This window comes from Hypanus sabinus, chromosome 5 (genome assembly GCF_030144855.1).
Source record: "Hypanus sabinus isolate sHypSab1 chromosome 5, sHypSab1.hap1, whole genome shotgun sequence".
NCBI lineage: Eukaryota > Metazoa > Chordata > Chondrichthyes > Myliobatiformes > Dasyatidae > Hypanus > Hypanus sabinus.
This window is the reverse complement of record NC_082710.1, coordinates 113804670-113825536: the sequence shown is the minus strand read 5'-3', so window position 1 is coordinate 113825536 and position 20867 is coordinate 113804670. Positions and strand designations below refer to the sequence as shown.

The 20867-nt window shown below is 41.1% G+C and overlaps 1 long non-coding RNA gene across 1 annotated transcript in view; it reads right to left on the bottom strand.

Moving 5' to 3' along the window:
• LOC132394342 (uncharacterized) overlaps positions 1-18048 on the bottom strand; it is a 121555-nt gene extending 103507 nt beyond the window's left edge. The window contains exons 1-2 of the long non-coding RNA XR_009512278.1: positions 17990-18048; positions 15565-15650 (exon numbers count right to left, since the gene is read on the bottom strand). This is a non-coding gene — a long non-coding RNA (uncharacterized LOC132394342). The remainder of the gene's footprint in view (positions 1-15564; positions 15651-17989) is intronic.
• Positions 18049-20867: the final 2819 nt, after the last annotated feature.

Genomic DNA, 20867 nt, shown 5'->3' with positions numbered 1-20867 from the left:
GCGACAGCTCTTCTTGTAGAGGTGCGCAGTGGTGGGGGAGGGCTTTACCTCTGATGGACTGGGCTGTACCTACTACTATTCTGTTCAAGGTCAACACCAGCAACAAAGTTCAAGGTAAATTTATTATCGAAGTACATGTTGTATATGCCATGATATACAACCCTAAGATTTGTTTTCTTGTTCACACACTCAGTAAGTCCAAGAAACATAACAGAATCAATGAAAGAACATACCCCACAGGGCAGACAAGCAACCAATGTGCAAAAGACAAAAAACTGTGCAGATATAAAAGAAAAAGAATTAATAATAATAATAATAAATAACTAAGCAATAAATGTCGAGAACATGAGCTGAAGATTCCTTGAAAGTGTCGATAGGTTACTGTAACTGTTTAGTAATGGGGAACGTGAAGTTGAGAGAAGTTATCCCCTCTGGTCAAAGAACCTAATGGTAAGACCATAAGGTATAGGAGCAGAATTAGGCCACTCAGCCCATCAAGTGTTGGGCTGAATCCCAGATCCCACTCAACCCCATACACCTGTTTTCTTGCCATATCCCTTTGATGCCCTGACTGATCAGGAAACCATCAACTTCTGCCTTAAATATACCCATGAACTTGGCATCCACTGCAGTCGGTGGCAGAGCATTCCACAGATTCACTACTCTCTGGCTAAAAGAATTGCTCCTTACCTCTGTTTTAAAAGGCCACCCCTCAATTCTGAGGCTGTGTCCTCTAGTTCTGGATATGCCACCATAGGAAACATCCTCTCACATCCACCCTATCTAGTTCTTTCAACATTCAGCAGGTTCAAAGAGATCCCCACCACATTCTTCTAAGCTCCAGTGAGTCCAGGCCCAAAGCTGCAAAATGCCTCTCATATGTTAAACTCTTCATTCCTGGAATCATCCTCGTGAACCTCCTGTGGATGTTCTCCAATGACACGCATCCTTTCTGAGATATGGGGCCCAGAACTGTTGACAATACTCCAAGTGCAGCCTTACTAGTGTCTTATAAAGACTCCTTCCCTTTATATTCTATTCCATCTGAAATAAATGCCAATGTTGCATTTGCTTTCTTTACTACAGACTCAACCTATTAATTAACCATCTGGGAGTCTTGCACAAGAACTCCTAAGTCCCTCTGCACCTCTGATGTTTGAACCTTCTCCCCATTTAAATAATAGTCCGCACTATTGTTCCTTTCATCAAAATGCATTATCATATATTTCCCAACACTGTCACTTATTCCATCTGTCACTTTTTTGCCCATTCTTCCAATTTGTCTAAGTCCTACTGCAATTGCATTGCTTCCTCAACACTACCTACCCCTCCACCTATCTTTGTATCATCCACAAAACTTAGCCACAATGCCATCAATTCCATTACCCAAATCATTGACAAAAAATGTGAAAAATAGCGGTACTGAGGAACACCACCAGTCACTGGCAGCCATTCAGAAAAGCTCCCTTTATTCCCACTCACTGCCTCCCGTCTGTCAATCATTCCCCTGTCTATGCCAGTATCTTTCCTGTAACACCATACGATTTTATCTTGTTAAGCAGCCTCATGTGTGGCACCTTATCAAATGCCTTCTGAAAATCCAAGTAAGTGACATCCACTGCCTCTCCTTTGTCCACCCTGCTTGTCCACTTCCTTGAAGAACTCTAACAGATTTGTCAAGCAAGATTTCGCTTTACTGAAACCATTATCATTATTTTATCATTAGTCACCAAGTACCCCCAAAACCTCCTCCTTAATAATAGACTCCAATACTTTCCAACTACTGAGGTTAGGCTAATTGGCCCATAATTTCCCTTTCCTTTGCCTGCCTCCCTTCTTAAAGAGTGGAGTGACATTTTCAACCTTCCAGTCCTCCTGGAATATACCAGAATCAAGTGATTCTTGAAAGATCATGACTAATTCATCCTTTATCTCTTCAGCAACCTCTCTCATGACTCTGGGATGTGGTCCATCTGGTCCAAGTAACTTAGCCACCATAAGACCTTTCAGCTTGCCTAGTACTTTTTCCTTTGTAATAGCAAGGGTACACACTCCTGCTCCCTGACACTTATAGACCCCCGACACACTGCTAGTGTCTTCCACAGTGAAGACCAATGCAAAGTACCATTCAGTTCATCTGCCATTTCTTTGCCCACCATTACTACCTCACCAGTATCATTTCCCAGTGGTTCAATATTAACTCTCACCGCCCCCCCCCCCCACCTTTTTACTCATTATATAACTGAAAAAAATTAGTATCCTGTTTTATATTACTGGCTAGTTTGCCCTCATATTTCATCTTTTCCCTTCTTATACCTTGTTTAGTTACCTTTCATTAGATTTTTTAAAACTTCCCAGTAATCCAAATTCCCACTCACTTTTGCTACCTTATATGCACTTTCCTTGGCTTTTATGCACTCCTTAACTTTCTATGTCAGCCACAGTTGCCTACCCCTGACAGGTGAGAACTTCTACCTCTGTTAGACAAATCTATCCTGCGGCTTATGAACTATTCCCAGAAACTTCAGCCATCTCTGCTCTGCCGTCACCCCCACCAGTATCCTCCTACAATCCACCTGGGCAAGCTCCCTCTCATGCCTCTGTGATTGCCTTTATTCCATTGCGATATTGATACATGTGACTTATTATTCTCCCACTCAAATTGCAGTACGAATTCAGTCATATCATGGTCAGTCTCCTAAGGGTTACTTTACATTAAACTCCCTAATAAGATCTGGGTTTTTACACAACACCCAATCTAAGATAGCCTTTCCCAGAGCAAGCTCAAGCACAATCTGTGCTAAAAAATGATGTTGTATGCATTCAATGAATTCCCTCTCTTGTGATCTGACACCAACCTGATTTTCCCAATCCCCTTGTATATTGGAGTCTCCAATTCCAAGGGGTTGAGGGGTAATAATTGTTCCTGAACCTGATGGTGAGAGTCCTGAGGCTCCTGTACCTTTCTTTCTGATGGCAGCATAAAGAAGATGTTAAAGATATTGGTGAACACGCCAGCCAGATGATCAGCAATTTAGTATTTGGCCAGGTACCCTTTCTGGGGCAGATGCTTTCTGTGGTTTCACCCTCCTGAAGGCTGCTCTCAGGTCTGCTTCACAGACTGAAATCTCAGGTTCATTGAGGACGATGGGAGTTTACGAAGGTTCCTTCATGTTTTGATGGTCAATGTGAGCATAGAAAGCATTCAGCCAATTTGGAAGCAAAGCCCTGTTGTCATCTGTGTCACTTGATTTCATTTTGGAAGAGATAATAGCATTCAAGCCCTGCCGCAGTTTAGTCCAAAATGATGCCTTTCCGGAAATCAGACCTCTTACTTGGTCTTACCTGAATTCCTCTTATCTGCCCTCAGCAGATTGCAGATTTTATGGCTCATCCTAGGCTTCTGGTTGGGGAAGATTCTGAATGATTTTGTAGGGACACCCTCGACTACAATTCTTTTTATAAAGTATTTGACATCTGTGCTGTATTCATTCTGATCCACTGATGAGTCCATAAGACCATAAGATATAGGAGCAGGATTACGCCATTTGGCCCATCAAGTCTGCTCCACCATTTCATCAAGGCTGATCCATTTTCCCTCTCAGACACAATCTCATATTCTCCCCATATCTCCTCATGCCCTGACAAATCAAGAATCTATCAACCTCTGCCTTAAATATACCCAATGACTTGGCCTCCTGGGGCAACAGATTCCACAGATTTGCCACTTTGTGGCAGAAGAAATTCTTCCTCACCTCCACGTTAAGAGGACATTCCTCTAAGCTTGACTAATCTGTTGGAGTTTTTTGAAGGTGTAACAAGGATGTTAGACGAGGGTAAGCCAGTGGATGTTGTATACCTAGATTTTCAGAAGGCATTCGATAAGGTGCCACATAGGAGATTGGTGAGTAAAATCAGTGCTCATGGCATTGGGGGCAGGGTTTCAACATGGATAGAAAACAGGTTGGCAGATAGAAAGCAAAGGGTAGCAGTGAATGGGTGTTTCTCAGACTGGCTGGAGGTGACTAGTGGGGTACCACAGGGCTCTGTATTGGGACCACAGCTCTTTTCGATTTATGTCAATGATTTAGATGAGGGCATTGAAAACTATATCAGCAAGTTTGCTGACGATACTAAACTGGGTGGCAGTGTGACATGCGAAGAGGACGTTAGGAGAATACAGGGAGACTTGGATAGGCTGAGTGAGTGGGCAGATACTTGGCAGATGTCATTCAATGTGAATAAATGTGAAGTTATCCACTTTGGAAGCTGGAATAAGAGGGCAGAGTATTGTCTGAACGGTGTTGAGTTAGGTAAGGGAGAAATGCAAAGAGACCTAGGAGTCCTAGTTCACCAGTCAATGAAGGTGAATGAGCAAGTGCAACAGGCAGTGAAGAGGGCAACTGGAATGTTGGCCTTTGTTACAAGGGGAATTGAATACAAGAGCAAGGATGTTCTTTTGCATTTGTACAGGGCCCTGGTGAGACCACACCTGGAATATTGTGTACAGTTTTGGTCTCCAGGTTTAAGGAAGGACATTGTGGCAATTGAGGAAGTGCAGCGTAGATTCACTAGGTTGATTCCTGGGATGGCAGGGCTGTCTTACGCAGAGAGATTGGAGAGATTGGGCTTGTACACACTGGAATTGAGGAGATTGAGAGGGGATCTGATTGAAACGTTTAAGATAATTAAAGGATTTGATAGGATTGAGGCAGGAAATATGTTCCAGATGTTGGGAGAGTCCAGTACCAGAGGGCATGGATTGAGAATAAGAGGTCAGTTATTTAAAACAGAGTTGAGGAAGAGCTTCTTCTCCCAGAGAGTTGTGGAGGTGTGGAATGCACTGCCTCGGAAGATGGTGGAGGCCAATTCTCTGGATGCTTTCAAGAAGGAGCTGGATAGATATCTGATGGATAGGGGAATCAAGGGATATGGGGACAAGGCAGGGACTGGGTATTGATAGTGAATGATCAGCCATGATCTCAGAATGGCGGTGCAGACTCGAGGGGCCGAATGGTCTACTTCTGCACCTATTGTCTATTGTCTATTGTCTATAAGCTGAAGCTGAGTCCTCTGGTCTCACCCTAGGAAATATCCTCTCCACACCCACTCTATTGAGACCTTTCAACATTTGAGAAGTTCTGAATTCCAGTGAGTAGAGGCCCAGAGCCATCAAACACTCTTCATATGAAAATCTTTGAAACCTGAAATTATTTTGTGAACCTCCTTTGAACACATTCCAATGTCAGCATGTCCTTTCAAAACTGCTCACAACACTCTAAGTGAGATCTCACTAGTCCTTTATGAAGCTTCAACATTATATCCTTGCTTTTCTATTCTGGACCTGTCAAAATGAATGACAACAACACACTTGCTTGCCTCACCATTAACTCAACCTGCCAATTAAACTTCAGGGAATCCTGCATGAGGACTCCCAAGTCGCTTTACAGCTCAGATTTTTGAATTTTCACTCCATTTAGAAAAAAGCCTTTGAGTTTATTTCTTCTATCTAAGTACATGACCATGCACATTCCAGCACTGTATTCCATCTGCCACTTCCACCTTCCCAATCTCCTGATCTGTCTAGGTCCTTATGTAGCCTCTTTGCTTCCTCAATATTACCTGTCCCTTCACCTAGTTTTGTATCTCTGCAAACTTGGCCACAAAGCTGTCAATTCTGTCGTCCAAATCATTGATGTATATGTAAAAAGAAGCTATCACAGACCCTGAGGAACAACCAAAAATCACTCCCCCTATTTATTCCCACTCTTTGCCTTCTGCCAACCAGCCAATGCTGTATCCATGCTAGTATCTTTCCTATAATATCATGGGCTCTTAACTTATTAAACAGCCTTATGCATGGCATCTTGTCAAAGGCCTTCTGAAAATCCAAGTAATCAGAATCAGAATCAGACTTTAATCGCCATGTACCTGTGCACATACAAGGAATTTACTTTCGGCAGATGTTGTCTCTCTGCTCATAACAATAATAATGATAAATATAAATGAAAATATAGATTATACATACAGGTAGTGCAATCCAAGTAATAGTTAGCCAACAGTTAACTGTTCAACACCAACTGACTTTCCTGCTTGTTATTTCTTCAAAGATTTGTCAGGCAAGACTCTCCAGGAAGGAAACTATGCTGACGATGGCCTATTTTATCATCTGCCTCTAAGTACCCCGAAACTACATTCTCAGCAAACTGGCCGACAGTTTCCTTTCTTCTGCCTTTCTCCCTTCTTGAAGAGTGGAGAGACATTTGCAATTTTACAGTCCTCTGGAACCATGCCAGATCAATTGATTCTTGAAAGATCATAACTAATGGCTCCACGATCTCTTCAGCCACCTCTTTCAGAGCCCTGGGGTGTATACCACCCGGTGACTTGTCTACCTTCAGACCTTTCCGTTTCCTAAGAGCCTCCTCCTAGTAATGGCAACTTCACATGCTTCTGCCCCCTGACACTCTTGATACTCTAGCATCCTGATAGTAGGTATTCAGTTCATCCATCATTTCTTTGTCCCCCATTACTACCTCTCCAGCATCATTTTCCAGCAGCCTAATATCTACTCAGAATCAAATCAGGTTTATTATCATCGGCATGCGATGCGAAATTTGTTAACTTAACAGTAGCAGTTCAATGCAATACATAATCTAGCAGAAAGAAAATAAAAAAATAAATGAAATAAAATAAATAATAAATGAACAAGTAAATCAATTACAGTTTACGTATATTGAATAGATTTTTAAAAAGTGAGGTGGTGTCCAAAGATTCAATGTCCATTTAGGAATCCGATAGCAGAGGGGAAGAAGCTGTTCCTGAATCGCTGAATGTGATCTTCAGGCTTTTGTACCTCCTACCTGATGGTAACAGTGAGGAAAGGGCATGCCCTGGGTGCTGCAGGTCCTTAATAATGGAAGCTGCCTTTCTGAGACACTGCTACCTGAAGATGTCCTGGATATTTTGTAGGCTACTACCCATGATGGAGCTGACTAAATTTACAACTCTCTGCAGTTTCTTTCGGTCCTGTGCAGTAGCCCCTCCATACCAGACAGTGATGCAGTCCGTCAGAATGCTCTCCACGGTACAACTATAGAAGTTTTTGAGTGTACTTGTTGACATGCCTAATCTCTTCAAACTCCTAATGAAGTATAGAAGCTGTTTGCCTTCTTTATAACTGCATCAATATGTTGGGACCAGGTCAGATCCTCAGAGATCTTGACACCCAGGAACTTGAAGCTGCTCACTCACTCCACTTGTGATTCCACTATGAGAATTGATATGTGTTCCTTCATCTTACCCTTCCTGAAGTCCACAATCAGCTCTTTTGTCTTACTGATGTTGAGTGCCACGTTGTTGGTATGGCACCATTCTACTAGTTGGCATATCTCATTCCTGTATGCCCTCTCGTCACCACCTGAGATTCTACCAATGATGGTCCTATCATCAGCAAATTTATAGATGGTATTTGAGGTATGCCTAGCCAGACAGTCATGAGTATACAGAAAGGGATAAGCACACACCCCTGAAGTGCACCAGTTTTGACCGTTAGTGAGGAGGATATGTTATCACCAATCCACACAGTCTTCCGGTTAGGAAGTTAAGGGAGTTACAGAGGCCCAGGTTCTGCAACTTCTCAATCAGGATTGTGGGAATGATGGTATTAAGTGCTGAGCTATAGTGGATGAACAGCATCTTGGCATAGATGTTTGTGTTATACAGGTCGTCTAAAGCTGTGTGGAGAGCTATTGAGATTGGTCTTACTTTAGGTATCCTCTTTAATAGTATTGGCTAGCTTACCTTTGTATTCCATCTTTTCTTTCTTTATGACTTCTTTAGTTGCATTCTGCTGGTTTTTAAAAGCTTCCTAATCCCCTAATTTCCCATTAAACTTTCAAAGTTGCAAAGTGCATTTATCATCAAATATGCATAAATTATACAACCTGGAGATTTGTTTGCTTACAGGCAAATGCAAAACAAGGAGTCCAAAAGAACCCAATTTAAAAATAAGACCATCCCCCAGTGCCCACAGAGAAAGAGAAAAGAACACAGAACAAGTCATACTGTATAAACAATTGAGGCAAGCAACAACCACAGCACTCCGAACAAAATTGAATCCTTAGATCCAAGCACCTGCAGAGTAGGCCCAAAGCCTCAGTATTCATTTTGTCATATTAGTGGGGGAAATTGTTGTAGAGTTCCCAGGCACAAAGCACATCAGCCGGGGGCAGTCTCACAGTTACAAGAAGAGAAGCCCCCAGACTATCTGGGGTGGCATTTAAATTGTTTGAACTTTGCATTAGGATCCAGGCCCCACCACTTGCAAATCGCTGTTGGCCTAGATTTCACTGCTGAAGGAGCCATTTTTGACCTCTCCAAATCATGGAGATGCTGCTGATTGATTTGCTTCGGACCTGGATTTCACTGCCAAAGAAGCCATTCACGACTTCTCCAATTTGGCTCAGAGTTTAGAGTGATCCAGCCTCGTACCCAGGTTATTTGTATGGGCATTGGAACCCCATTGTCCCGTCTTCTCCCCTCCAAATTGTTCACTCCAACCAGTAAGGCTTCTACTCCAAGTACCTTGATTTTGCAGCGCACCAGCAGGGCACATCCTGCAAATTTGTTTTGCCATTGCTTGCTTCTTCTTTGATTGTAGCGATAGTTTACCACAATTCCTTTTTTAAAAAAATGTGTTATTAATAATGTTTAATTGAATAATTGAATTATAAGCCCTCTCTTTGCATTTTATGTTGGCTTTGACTTCTCTTGTCAGCTATAGTTGTGTCACGTTGCTTTAGAATGCACGTATCTCAAGTGCCTGATTACAGGCAGAGCTCTCTTGGTAAGTAGAACGCCCGGCATTTGATTGTTAGGTGTTCCAGGTTGGGGAACACCAGTTTGATAAAACTGCCGCATTGGCACACCATGGAAAGTTTATCATGAAACACATACACCCACCTTTTGCCTTTTCGGAATCAGCAGTTCAGTCCTTCCTGTGATCAAGCAGCCTTCCGGTCTGATTGCTGACTCTGGCATGCTCAAAGTAAACCATAGCTTGGTAAAGCACAGAACACAACAGTTCCTCATTTCCCTTTAATACAGAAATCTTGCCTCAGGTCCTCAGTCTTGTTCTCTAGCAACTGAATGGTTGCTAACAAGATGGTGGGTAGAGGGTCATCCCTTCGTGTTTCTGCCTGGTCTGCAAGTCTCACCCACTCCTGCCTCACTTCTGTCCATGGCAATGAACCTTCATCTGCTTCAAGGTGCCATAACTACTTGCTTGTGAGTTAAGTCCATCGAGTCCTTCAGCGAGACTGCGAAATCTGTAGTTCATTAAGTTGGGTCAAAAGTACATCGCTTAAAGGGAGACTACACACTGCAGATTGCAGTGAGTGTAATTCAGAAGAGGCATATTTAGAAGTTCTGTACGTAGCCTGTAGAACATCGCCGTGGCTGGAATGTGTTTGACATCCTGCCATGCAAAATGGTGTCAAACATGGAGCAAAAGAATATAACAAGGCAACAGCAGCATAACAACCCCTTTCTTACCCATCCTCTCACGTGCACTGTCACATCAAATTCATGCCCTCTAGTTTTAGTCCCTCATAATCTATAAAATCTCCCTTAAGTACCCACAACTCCAAACAAAACAGCCCATGTTTTTTGAACCTCTCTAGATAGCATAGGCTCTCTACTCCAATCACCATCCTGGCACTCCCTCTTCTGCACCATCTCCAAAGCCTCCACATCTTTCTCATAATGGGGTGACCAGAACTGAACGTAATACTCCAGATGTCTAACTAGGTGCACCATAACTTTGAGACTTTACAAACTCAGTGCCTTGGCAAATATAAGCAAGCATACTATATGTTTTTTTTTGCCATCCTAGCAACTCATGGAGGCTGTAGTGTTTTGTAGCTCCAGAAACAAATGGAAAGAAAAACACGGGAGCTGAGGACAGCTTGTCTACTTCTTTTTACTTCAATGAGATGCTCACATATAATGTGGCAGTGTAATGACATAAGCCATTCGTGTACTTATTATATATAAGCCGTATTGAATTATGTAAGCACATGAAGAATGCTTAAGTAAGCAATATCTTTACAATATTCAAAGGTTCATTTATTATCAAAGCACGCATCCATATACAACTCTAAAATTTGTCTTCTCCAGATAGCCATGAAACAAATGTACCGACCTGGGAAAGGTTTCACTGCTAATGTAATGGTTTCTCTGTAGCGCAGTGTTTGGGTCATGACTAGAGATAATGGGGGCTTTGGAATGTGCGCAGGCCAATGAGGGGAAGTGTTTTTCTTTTTTGTGTGCTCGAGAGAAAGTTTCTGCGGTCTTTTGTTCGGTGAATGATGGAGAGAGATGCCAGAATGGGGAAGTCATATACTGCAGGACTGAGTGAACTTGGAATGGGGTTGGGAGTCGACGACGCCCAGGAGAAATTGATGGAGAACGAACAGTTGGGAAGCTCCAATGTTGCGCATTAGACTGTTTCATGAGAATGGGGCCTTTTTCTTTGTTTCGTTACTAACCCTATAGTCAAATTAAGAATTATAAAGCTCAATCATTTAATTACATATTGTGTACTGTTTGTTATTTCGTGATACTGATTTGTACCAGGAGAATACATATCCACACAAACCAGATTTCTCAAGTTTGGCCAAGACAGAGGCTGTCTTGCCCCAGATTAAGCCGCTAGCCAAACCTGAGGGTTACACAAGGGAATAACATGAAAGCCATCAGAGAGAAACATCAAACACACCCACCCCGTATAAAAACGAATGGCATCTAGATCATCAACCTCCTCCCTAAAACTGATCTCCCCCCATACAAAATGGAATAGGAACATTGACACCCCCCCCCCAAAAAAACCGTCCCCTGCACAAAATACTAACAGAACAATAACAGAATATCAATCCCCCCAAACAGCCTCCGCTCACACAACAAAACAGAAAGAAACACAAGATATAAAAACCTTAAGTCTGAAAAAGTCCACTGTCTTTAAGCACAATAGTCCAATCCAAAAACGCTTTCTCCCTGGCGCCCTAAATTCTATTTTCAGGACTTTCTCACTTTTCCTCCCTGTGCTAATATGTAGCAAGACTTCTGGCTTCTTCCCCCCTCCCCCACAACCCCACCGAGACATTCCTGACCCTGACACCAGGGAGGCAACATACCAACTGGGTATCTCTATCACATCCATGGAATCTCATGTCTACTTCTCTAACTATAGAATCCACTATCACTCCTGCAATCCTCTTCTACCCACTTCCCTTCTGAGACACAGTGCAAGACACAATGCCAGAGATCCAGTCACTTCCACTGGTAGGTCATACTCCCGAACAGTATCCAAACTTATTATTGAGGGGAATGGCCACAGGGATACTCTGTACTGGCTGTCCATTTCCCTTTCCTCTCTTGACAGTCACCCATTTGCCTGTCTCTTAAATATAAGGGGTGACGACCGCCCTGTAGCTCTTATCCATCAACTCCTCGGTTTCTCATAGGAGCTGAAGGTCATTGAGCTGCAACACAAACAAAATGCTGGAGGAACTCAGCAAGCCAGGCAGCATCCATGGAAAAGAGTACAGTCAATGCTTCATGCCGAGATCCTTCATCAGGACTGGAAAAATTGATGAGAAGTCAGAGTGAGAAGGTGGAGGAAGGGGAGAAATGAGTACAAGCTGGTAGGTTGACTGGTGCAAGAGGTAAAGGGCAGGAATCTGATAGGAGAGGGTGGAAGAACCAGGAAGAAAGGGAAGTGGGAGGAGCACCAGATGGAGGTGATGGGTAGGTAAGGAGATGTGAGAGAGGGAAACGGGGATGGGCAATGGTGAAAGGGGGGCCATTACCAGAAGTTTGAGCAACCAATGTTCCTGCCATCAGGTCTGAGACCACCCAGACGGAATATAAGGTATTGCTCCTCTAACTTGAGTTTGGCTTCATCGCAGCAGTAGAGGAGGCCATGTTTTGACATGTTGGAATGGGAATGGGAAGTGGCATTGAAGTAGATGGCACTGATGCCCAAAATGTTGTTTGTTTACTCTTTTCCATAGAAGCAAGCTTGGCTTGCTGCGTTCCTCCAGCATTTTGTGAGTGTTGCTTAGATTTCCAGCATCTGCAGGCTTTCTCTTGTCATTGAGCTGCAGTTCCAGTTCCTTAACGTGTTCTCTGAGGAGCCCTTTATCTGGTATGAAATTTCAAAGATACAGTTGCAGGTGAATGAGACTTGCCAGCTCAAGTTGTAATAAACCTGTGAAGATCCTGTGTAGCTGAAAATTCTCAGTGACACATTCAAACTGATGTGGTTATTGTTCATGGCTGTGTGCATGAATGGGAAGCAACTGACTGCTGCTCCCTTCCAAGCAGATGACTTTGTCTGTATTTGGGTAATGATCATCCATTATTTCCTCAATGCAATTGTGTTCTGTAATATAGCCCTGATGTCTTCAGCATCATTTGATATAGGCTTAAAGATGAAAAAATGCATTCCATTGTGAGCCACGTTATCATCACGTATACTGTTCTGTGGCTGTTCTTGAGATATGCCTGAGGGAAAATCTCCTCAGAGAAAGGTAGTCTGACTCTTTGCTGTTTATTAATGTGTATGGGGTAGATTTCCACCCTGAACACTTTTAGTAGAGAGGACCTGCACACTCTCCTTTTCCACCTAATATGTTGTTTTGCTCTGCAGGTCCTCTCCTTACTCTCTCAATTCCTCTGTTTCCACTGCACCTGCTCTCAGGATGAGGCTTTTCATTCCAGAACAAGGGAGATGTCCTCCTTTTTCAAAGAAAGGGGCTTCCCTTCCTCCACCATCAATGCTGCCCTCAACCACATCTCTTCCATTTCACGCCTGCTACCCTTAACCCATCGTCCCGCTGCCCTACCGGAGATAGGGTTCCTCTTGTCCTCACCTACCACCCCACCAGACTCCACGTCCAGCACATAATTCTTTGGAACGTCTGCCATCTCCGATGGGATCTCACCACCAAAGCACATCTTTCCCTCATCTCACTTACTTCTTTCCATGGGGATCGCTCCCTATGCATCTTCCTTGTCCATATGTCCCTCCCCACTCATCTCCCTCCTGGCACTTATCCTTGCAAGCAGAACAAGCACTACACGTGCCCCTACACCTCCGTTCAAGGATTCAAACTGCTGGAGGAACTCAGCATTCCTGATGAAGGGTCTCGGCCCGAGATATCATCTGTACTCTTTTCCCATAGATGCTACCTGGCCTGCTGAGTTCCTCTAGCATTTTGTGTGTGTTGATTGGATTTCCAGCACCTGCAGATTTTCCCTTGTTTGTAATCTTAGAGAATATGGTTGCTCCTTGGTGGTGTTCAAACGCAGAGGCAAGCAGGGGAAGAGGGTATTGGTTCTTCACCGTACCGTTGCTGAGAGCAACATCAAAAGGAAATACTATTCTTTGAAATCGGAGGACATTTCCGATGTTCTAGAATGGAAAACCCCATTGTGAAAACAGTGTAGTGCAGACAGAGGAAGTGACAGAAAGGAATTACATTTTTACAAGTGACAGGATGGGAAGAGGTATAATCACGTGCTCAGAACATTACCACCTGCATGTTCTGCTGTCAATTACATATTGCATGACTTGGAAATAGTGTATGTCAGCATTCCTCCTTCCTTAACACTGGTTCAAAATCATGGAATTCACAGATTTCCAGGAAATCCTTGATCCTCCAACAGAAGGACAGCAACAGATCAAGACAGTGACACCCCATCACATTTAACATTGCAAAGCATGAATGACTACCGCGATCCATTATTTTATTCCTAAGAGAAAATAACCAACATGGCAGCACCACCTACTTTTTTTAAAATACAGGGTTTTTATCTTGTTTCCTGCATCAGAAAGTTCAAGAATCAGTTCCAATCAGTATACTCAACTAAACTATATAAATCTTCTTAAAGTAGTTAAATGTAAACTGCCATTTATCCTCCACATTTCCAGCTATTCCCTTTTGTTGTATAATATGATTATTTTAAATATTGATATTTCCATTGTTTATTCTATTAAGGATGTGGGAACCTAAGTTAAATCCCCCCAAGCCATTCCTTCGATTAAAAAAATACAGTGTCTGCATTCTCTTCTCATAATTCAAATGCCTAATCCCAGTTATTACTTTAATCGCATTGTACTGCACCATCTGTAAAACCTTTCTTGTTATTGTGATTCACACAGCAATCTCATGCTGAATCACTTCCACACTGTCTACAATTGAATTGCTACTATAAACATTTCCACCTTAGATTCCTCTTATGTGTTGTGCCTGTAAAATACCACTTTGCCACCTGTAACTTGCATATTTTCTATTTATTATCCTTTGCCAATTTCATGAATTTATATTGTTTGCATAATAGTACAATTATCATTCATCAGCATCACTGTTGCTGATGGACTGTTAAAATCAATTTTGTTCTCTCTAGAAATCTCTTCATCTCTTCACTACAAATTTCTATGCCCCTAAAGGACATTGGAAGTGTTTTCATCATTTTGTGCATTGTACCACAGAGAATCAAAGTTCATTTGCAAGTGAAGCCGGATGCCTCAGATATAGGTTACTAACATTGCAAATTTTCACAGTCAAAAATATGCATCCTGTTCGCCTACAGGCTTTGGATATACTTGCCAGCAAAAGCTTCCGTTTGGAGGGAGGGGAAGATGTAGTGTAATACTTTTGCAGTTGGAAAGTGAAAGAGAAGCCTTCAAGCATTTGTGTAGTAGGGTATTTACACAGCAAAGAGTCTCACCTGAAACGTTGAATCTTTAGTCCTTTCCATAGATGCTACCTGACCTGCTGAGTTCCGTCAGCATATTGTATGTTACTTTACATTTGTATAATAGGGCAGGTTGTGGACATGGCAGCAACTGTTGGGAAAATCAATGTAAATTTAAAGGGTGGGGGGGGGTGTGAAGATTGGAGCAACATCAATTAAGAGGGCATTGGAGATTATATTGTGGAATGTAAAGATTGCTGACTAAAAAATTGAGTTCAAGGAAATTCCATCCCTTGTTCTGATAGCAGTGTTTTTGCTAAATGAAGGCTTACCATTAAATACAGACAGTCTGTTAGCAATATAAACAACATATTAAATTGAAAATAAATAGTTTTTGATTCTTAACATTATCACAAGAAAACAAGTTTCCACTTAAACTCTGAAGATTAGATAGGAAATTTGAATGGCTTTTAAAGGTGAATTTGTCAGTAAACAATATCATTAGTGCTCATTTAAGCCCATAAAGTTATCTCCTCGTCTCTATTAGATAAATGTCTACCCGAGAGAAACACTATATTGCCCAAATCACTGAAGGAATTTCCTACACAGGTTACGAGCACCCATCGTCAACTGTAAATACAATCATTGTGCGTAGGAGATGGTAATTCTGCACCACTGTAACTATGCAGCAAAATAATAAATATATGTTCATATTAATTGGCTCTTATCCACAGTATTCATTACAACAGCATGGAGGAATTTTTACCACATCAAAGTGATTTTGTACATTTTCCAACTTACTGATATCTGTAAAAATGGAACCTGTTCATGACTGAGGTGGTGTCAGTGGGGGGGGGGGGGGTGAAAAGTGCGCTGCAGCCTGCGATCTGTAGAAAAGAGCAGAACAATGAAGATGAAAAGTTCAGTCTGATATTGCTCCTCGTAGACAGCATATATTACCAGAGATTTATTTTCTTGCTTCATTTAAGACTTTCCATTGGACTTTTCATATTAACTAAGTGTAACATGGAAACCCAAAAGAGGTATCAAAATCCGAATCAGAATCTGGCTTAATATCACTGGCATATGTAAAATTTGCTGTGTTGCAATACATAATAGAAGTATAAATTACAATAAAAAGTATATGTACATATACGTAAGTTAAATTAAGTAAGTAGTGCAAAAAGAGAACAAAAAATAGTGAGAGAGTGTACGTGCGTTCATTGTCCATTCAGAAATCTGATGACAGAGCTGCTCCTGAATTATTGACTGTGTGTCTTCAGGTTCCTGTACCTTCTCCTTGATAGCAGCAATGAGAAGGCATGGCCTGATGGTGAATATCCTTAATGATGGATGAATTATTTTGAGGTATCGCATTTTGATGATGTCCTCGATGATGGGAGGCTAGTGTCCATGATGGAGCTGAATGAGTCTGCATTTTTCAGCAGATCCTGTCTCTGATCCTGTGCAGTGATCTTTCCATACCAGACAGTGATGCAACCAACTAAAATGCTCTCCACAGTACATCTGTAGAAATTTGTGAGAGTCTTTGATGACAGACCAAGTCTCCTTAAACTCCTAATGAAATAAAGTTGCTGCCACGCCTTCCTTGTAATTGTACCAATACGTTGGACCCAGGATAGACCTTCAGAGATGTTGACACCCAGGAACTTGAAACTGCTCACCCTTTCCACTTCTGATCCCTCAAGGAGGGTGTGTGTTCGCTCAACTTCTCCTTCCTGAAGTCTTACTGGTGTTGAGTGCAAGATTATTCTTGTGATACCAGTCAACAAAGATGTTTTGTCTCTCTGAGAATGTAAAACAACTGCATTTCTTAGTAACCAAAGAAATGAATGAATCATTGATGAACAATGCAAGTTCAAACTCAGGAAGTGTAAGCATATTTATTTCAATATGCAGAAAGAGTCTGAAAGTAAAATAAATCAGGGGAAAGAAAGTTGGACATAAGAGAAGAGAAAGAGTCAAAACTGTTGTGTTTTACACTTTGTGTAATTATAGAATGATAACAGAATGAGACCATTTGGAATTAGGCTTTCTAAATAATTTATATTCAAGTGTTGTGAATACTGCTGCTGACTGTGTTTCTATAACACCGTTAAACAACATATTTCAAATCCCTTTAAATCTCCATATAAAAGAAAATGTAAATTTTGGCTGCCATTGACTTCTTTGCATGTGAACTTAAATCTACCCTGTTTGGTTAACAACCTTTCTTCCTATAAACAATTTCTCTTTATTTATCCTCTAAGCTCACGATAAAACTCTTCTGAACATTCATTGAGATTATCCCCTTAAACTATTTTGTCCTAACAATAACTCCTGCTTCAATGTTCACTTGATAGAAATGAAGTTCTTTATTCTTGTTATTACAGAAATAATCTTCTCCACATACTTTTCAAAGCGTCATTGTCCTCCATAAAGAGCAGAACGTAGTACTTCAATTCAATAGTGTCTTATGAAGTTGTATCTTCAGTACACTTTTTCTGTTTATGATCTTGAATACATTTTAAAAAGCCTTTCAATTTATCCCATCATCTTTAAGCATCTGTGAACATACACCCACAAGTACTTCAGTTCCTGCTTCTTTTTCAAAAAGAGATCATATTGTTTCCTCCCACTTCCAATCAAGATGTATTATTTCACACGCTTCTTTGTTCATTTGCATGGTATTGATGCATATGAAGAAGACTGTCCCTACAAGAACTCTGTGACAGTGCTATTAGGAGCAGCTTTATCCTTAATAATATTAAATTTCTTGCATGTTGTTGGACTGCATCCCAAACAAGTGGAGGATTTTTCACTACGCTCCTTGTTTGGTGCTTATGTTGTGGAATGACTGTGAAGAGTCATGAGGGGAAATAGTTGTTTAAAATACCCAGTATCCACATAACAGGTTTATGTAAATTTCCAGTGAATAATGAATGCTGGTGGCGGAATCCTTGAACATGCCTTTGAATGCGAAGATGAAACGGTTAGATTGTCTCTTTCTTGGACTGGTCATTGCTTGTCATTGTGGTGCAAGTTTTTCACTTATCTATCAGCCATGCCTAAATGTTTTCTCAGGTTTTGCTGCTAGTAGACACAGAATAATCCATCATCCCATGGGTTTCAAATATTTCACCTGAAAAACCTCGGCCAGTTGATTTTTCTACTTTGAAAATTGTCAACTATGTTAGCACCCACTCTTTATCAATTTTTATCTTACCTTATAATGGTAACTGACCTCACTTTTACTGGTGCAAAACAGCAAATAATCTTCGCAAGAAGGCAGATTCAAGTATTTATTATAGGTTAAATACATCAAGGAAATGATTAACTAAGAAGCTATTCAGGAACTGGTCTTCTGTAATAAATTGCAGTTAATTAATAATCTCCCAGAAAACAATCTTATTGGGAAAATTCTAAATTGAACCGGTGACAGAAATAGAAACTGTAATCCTGTATTTAAGAAAAGCTGGTTACCAAGGTACAGTATATTGGATAGCATAATCATGGAGTTTGTTAAGTATAAACATTTAGAAAATTGGAAATAACTCAGAAAACTTGTAGCTCAGGTGGTTGATGGTTGAATTGAGATGTTCTTCAATTTTGGCAAACCATTTGCAAATGTTTCAACATGATATGAGGAGACAACAGTGTACTGACAATTCACTCATACTTCTCAACAAGTAAGCATTGCATTGAGGAATAACATTTCAGATCCATCTATGACAAGTTAAAAATTTAAAGACTTATTTCCCAGTACAATGTATATTTGTTGAGAATTGTGAAATACTCTTTAAATGCTTATATCCTGACAAAATGCATTTGCCAAGAAAATCCATGAACCTGACTATTGGGACAGTTTTAGGAAAGGGTAATGAATGTGCAATAAGTTCATCTCCAAGTGCATATGATGCAACATTTCTCCTTTCACCTCTTCATTTCCCACCATCCAGAGCTCCAAGCAGCCCTTCTACAGGAAGCAATGATCCACTTGCACTTCTTCCAATCCAGTGTATTCATATGGTCTTCTCTGCACTGGAGGAATGAAACACCGACTCGATGATTGCTTAGGGGTACACCTGTGTTCAGCCCACAGGAGTGACCTTGAGTCTCCCATTGTCTTTCACTTCAATTTCTCACCCCCACTCTGACTGTGGCCTGCTGTACTGTTACAGTGAGGCTAAGCCCAAGCTGGAGGAACATCTTGACATTTTCCATCTGAGCATATTTCAGCTTTCTGGGCTCAATATTGAATTTTAAGACTTCAGATAACTTGTTTTCTTGATCTGTGTCAATCATGCATCTGCAATATTAGCTCAGATTGCTAGTTCTTCCATTCCTTTTTCAATTCCTGGAAGTGGAGGATATGTCCAGCCTAAGGTGACAGGGATTTCCTCATGTTTTGCAGTTTACATTTCTGATATTCCTTCGTCTCGATATATTTGTCTATGTTCTCACACTCTAGCTGCTTCCATTTACTCATTAACCAGACATCCTTGTTTGGAGCTTATGAGGGTAGGTAATACAGCTTGGATATGGACATGAAGATTCTATAAACACAGAGAGTTGTACAAGATGAACTCATTTTAATCACACATGGGACAAGAACTTGGTGGCTATCATTGAGAGAAGGGTGAAAGATAAGCAGGAATTGTAACATTGTATTCAGCAATCTAGGATTTTAAGGCAAAACAGCAGAATGTGAAAGAGGAAATATTATTATACTGTTAGTCAAGGAATAGATTATTTCTGTATTGAGGAAGGATATTTTGGTAGCCTCTTCAAATGAGGCCATATTGAGGTAGAGATTGAGAACAAAAAGGGTGTTGTCACTTTGCTGAGGGTTTATTACAGGCCACTAGCACTCAACAGGTGATGGAGAAATAAATATTTAGGCAGAGAGGTATGAAGAAATGGTTACAGTACTAGTGGATTTCAATATCTCAAACATTAACTAGGATTACCTTAAAATAAATGGCTCAAGAGAGATGAGATATTTGAGTTTTGTCCAGGAGAGCTTTCTGAGACAATATGCAGATAGTCCAGCAAGAGAAGAAGCAATATTAGACCTTGCCTTGGAGTGTATAGGCAGTGAAACAGAGGGAGTATCATTGGAGAGGTATTTTGTACCACAACTCTGTATGTTTCAAAGCAGTTATGGATGTGTTGGGTTGAAGGACCTGTTTCCATATTGCACGACTCTATGATAGGCCAGAAATAAAGGTCTTAAATTGAAGAAAGGCAAAAATACTTTGAAATAAGAAAGAAGGTTGTTGTTGTGGCACCACTCAGCCAGATTTTCAACCTCCCTCCTATTTTCGATTTCAGTCCAAATACATACCGGTTGGTAGGTTAATTGGTCATTGTAAATTGTCCCATGATTATGCTAGGGTTAAGCCAATGGGTAGATGTGTGACACAGTTCAAAGGGCCAGAAGGGCTTACTCCATGCTGTATGCCAACAAATAAATAAATAAAATTCCAACTCCAGCACTCAGTACTTTCATTCATGAAGGCCAACGTGCAAAAGCTTTCTTTACGACTTATCTATTTGTGATGCCACTTTCAAGGAATTATGAATCAGTATTGCCAGATCCATTTATTCTATGGCACTACTCAGTGCCTACCTCTCACTGTGTAAGTGCTACCTTAGTTCGTGTTCACAAAGATTAACACCTCACACTTGTCTGCATTAAATTCTGTCTGCCATTTTTCAGACCAATTTCCAGCTGCTCCAGGTCCCACTGCAAGCTTTGATAGTCTTCCTCACTTTCCACTACATCCATTATTCTGCAGACGTCAGCAAATTTGCTGATCCAGTTAACCACATTATCATCCAGATCATTGACATAAGTGATAAACAATAATGGATTCAGCACTGATCCCTGTGGCATTTCACTAGTCACAGGCCTCCAGTCAATGAGCTAATCATCCACTATCACTCTCTGGTTTCTCCTGCGAAGCCAATTTCTCATCCAATTTCCTTCACCGACCAGAAACCCTGGATGAACTGTGAAATCCGGCGTCTGATGAAGGCCAGATCAGAAGCATTCAAACCTTGCGACTAAGAATGTTACAAGAGATCAAGATACAATATTA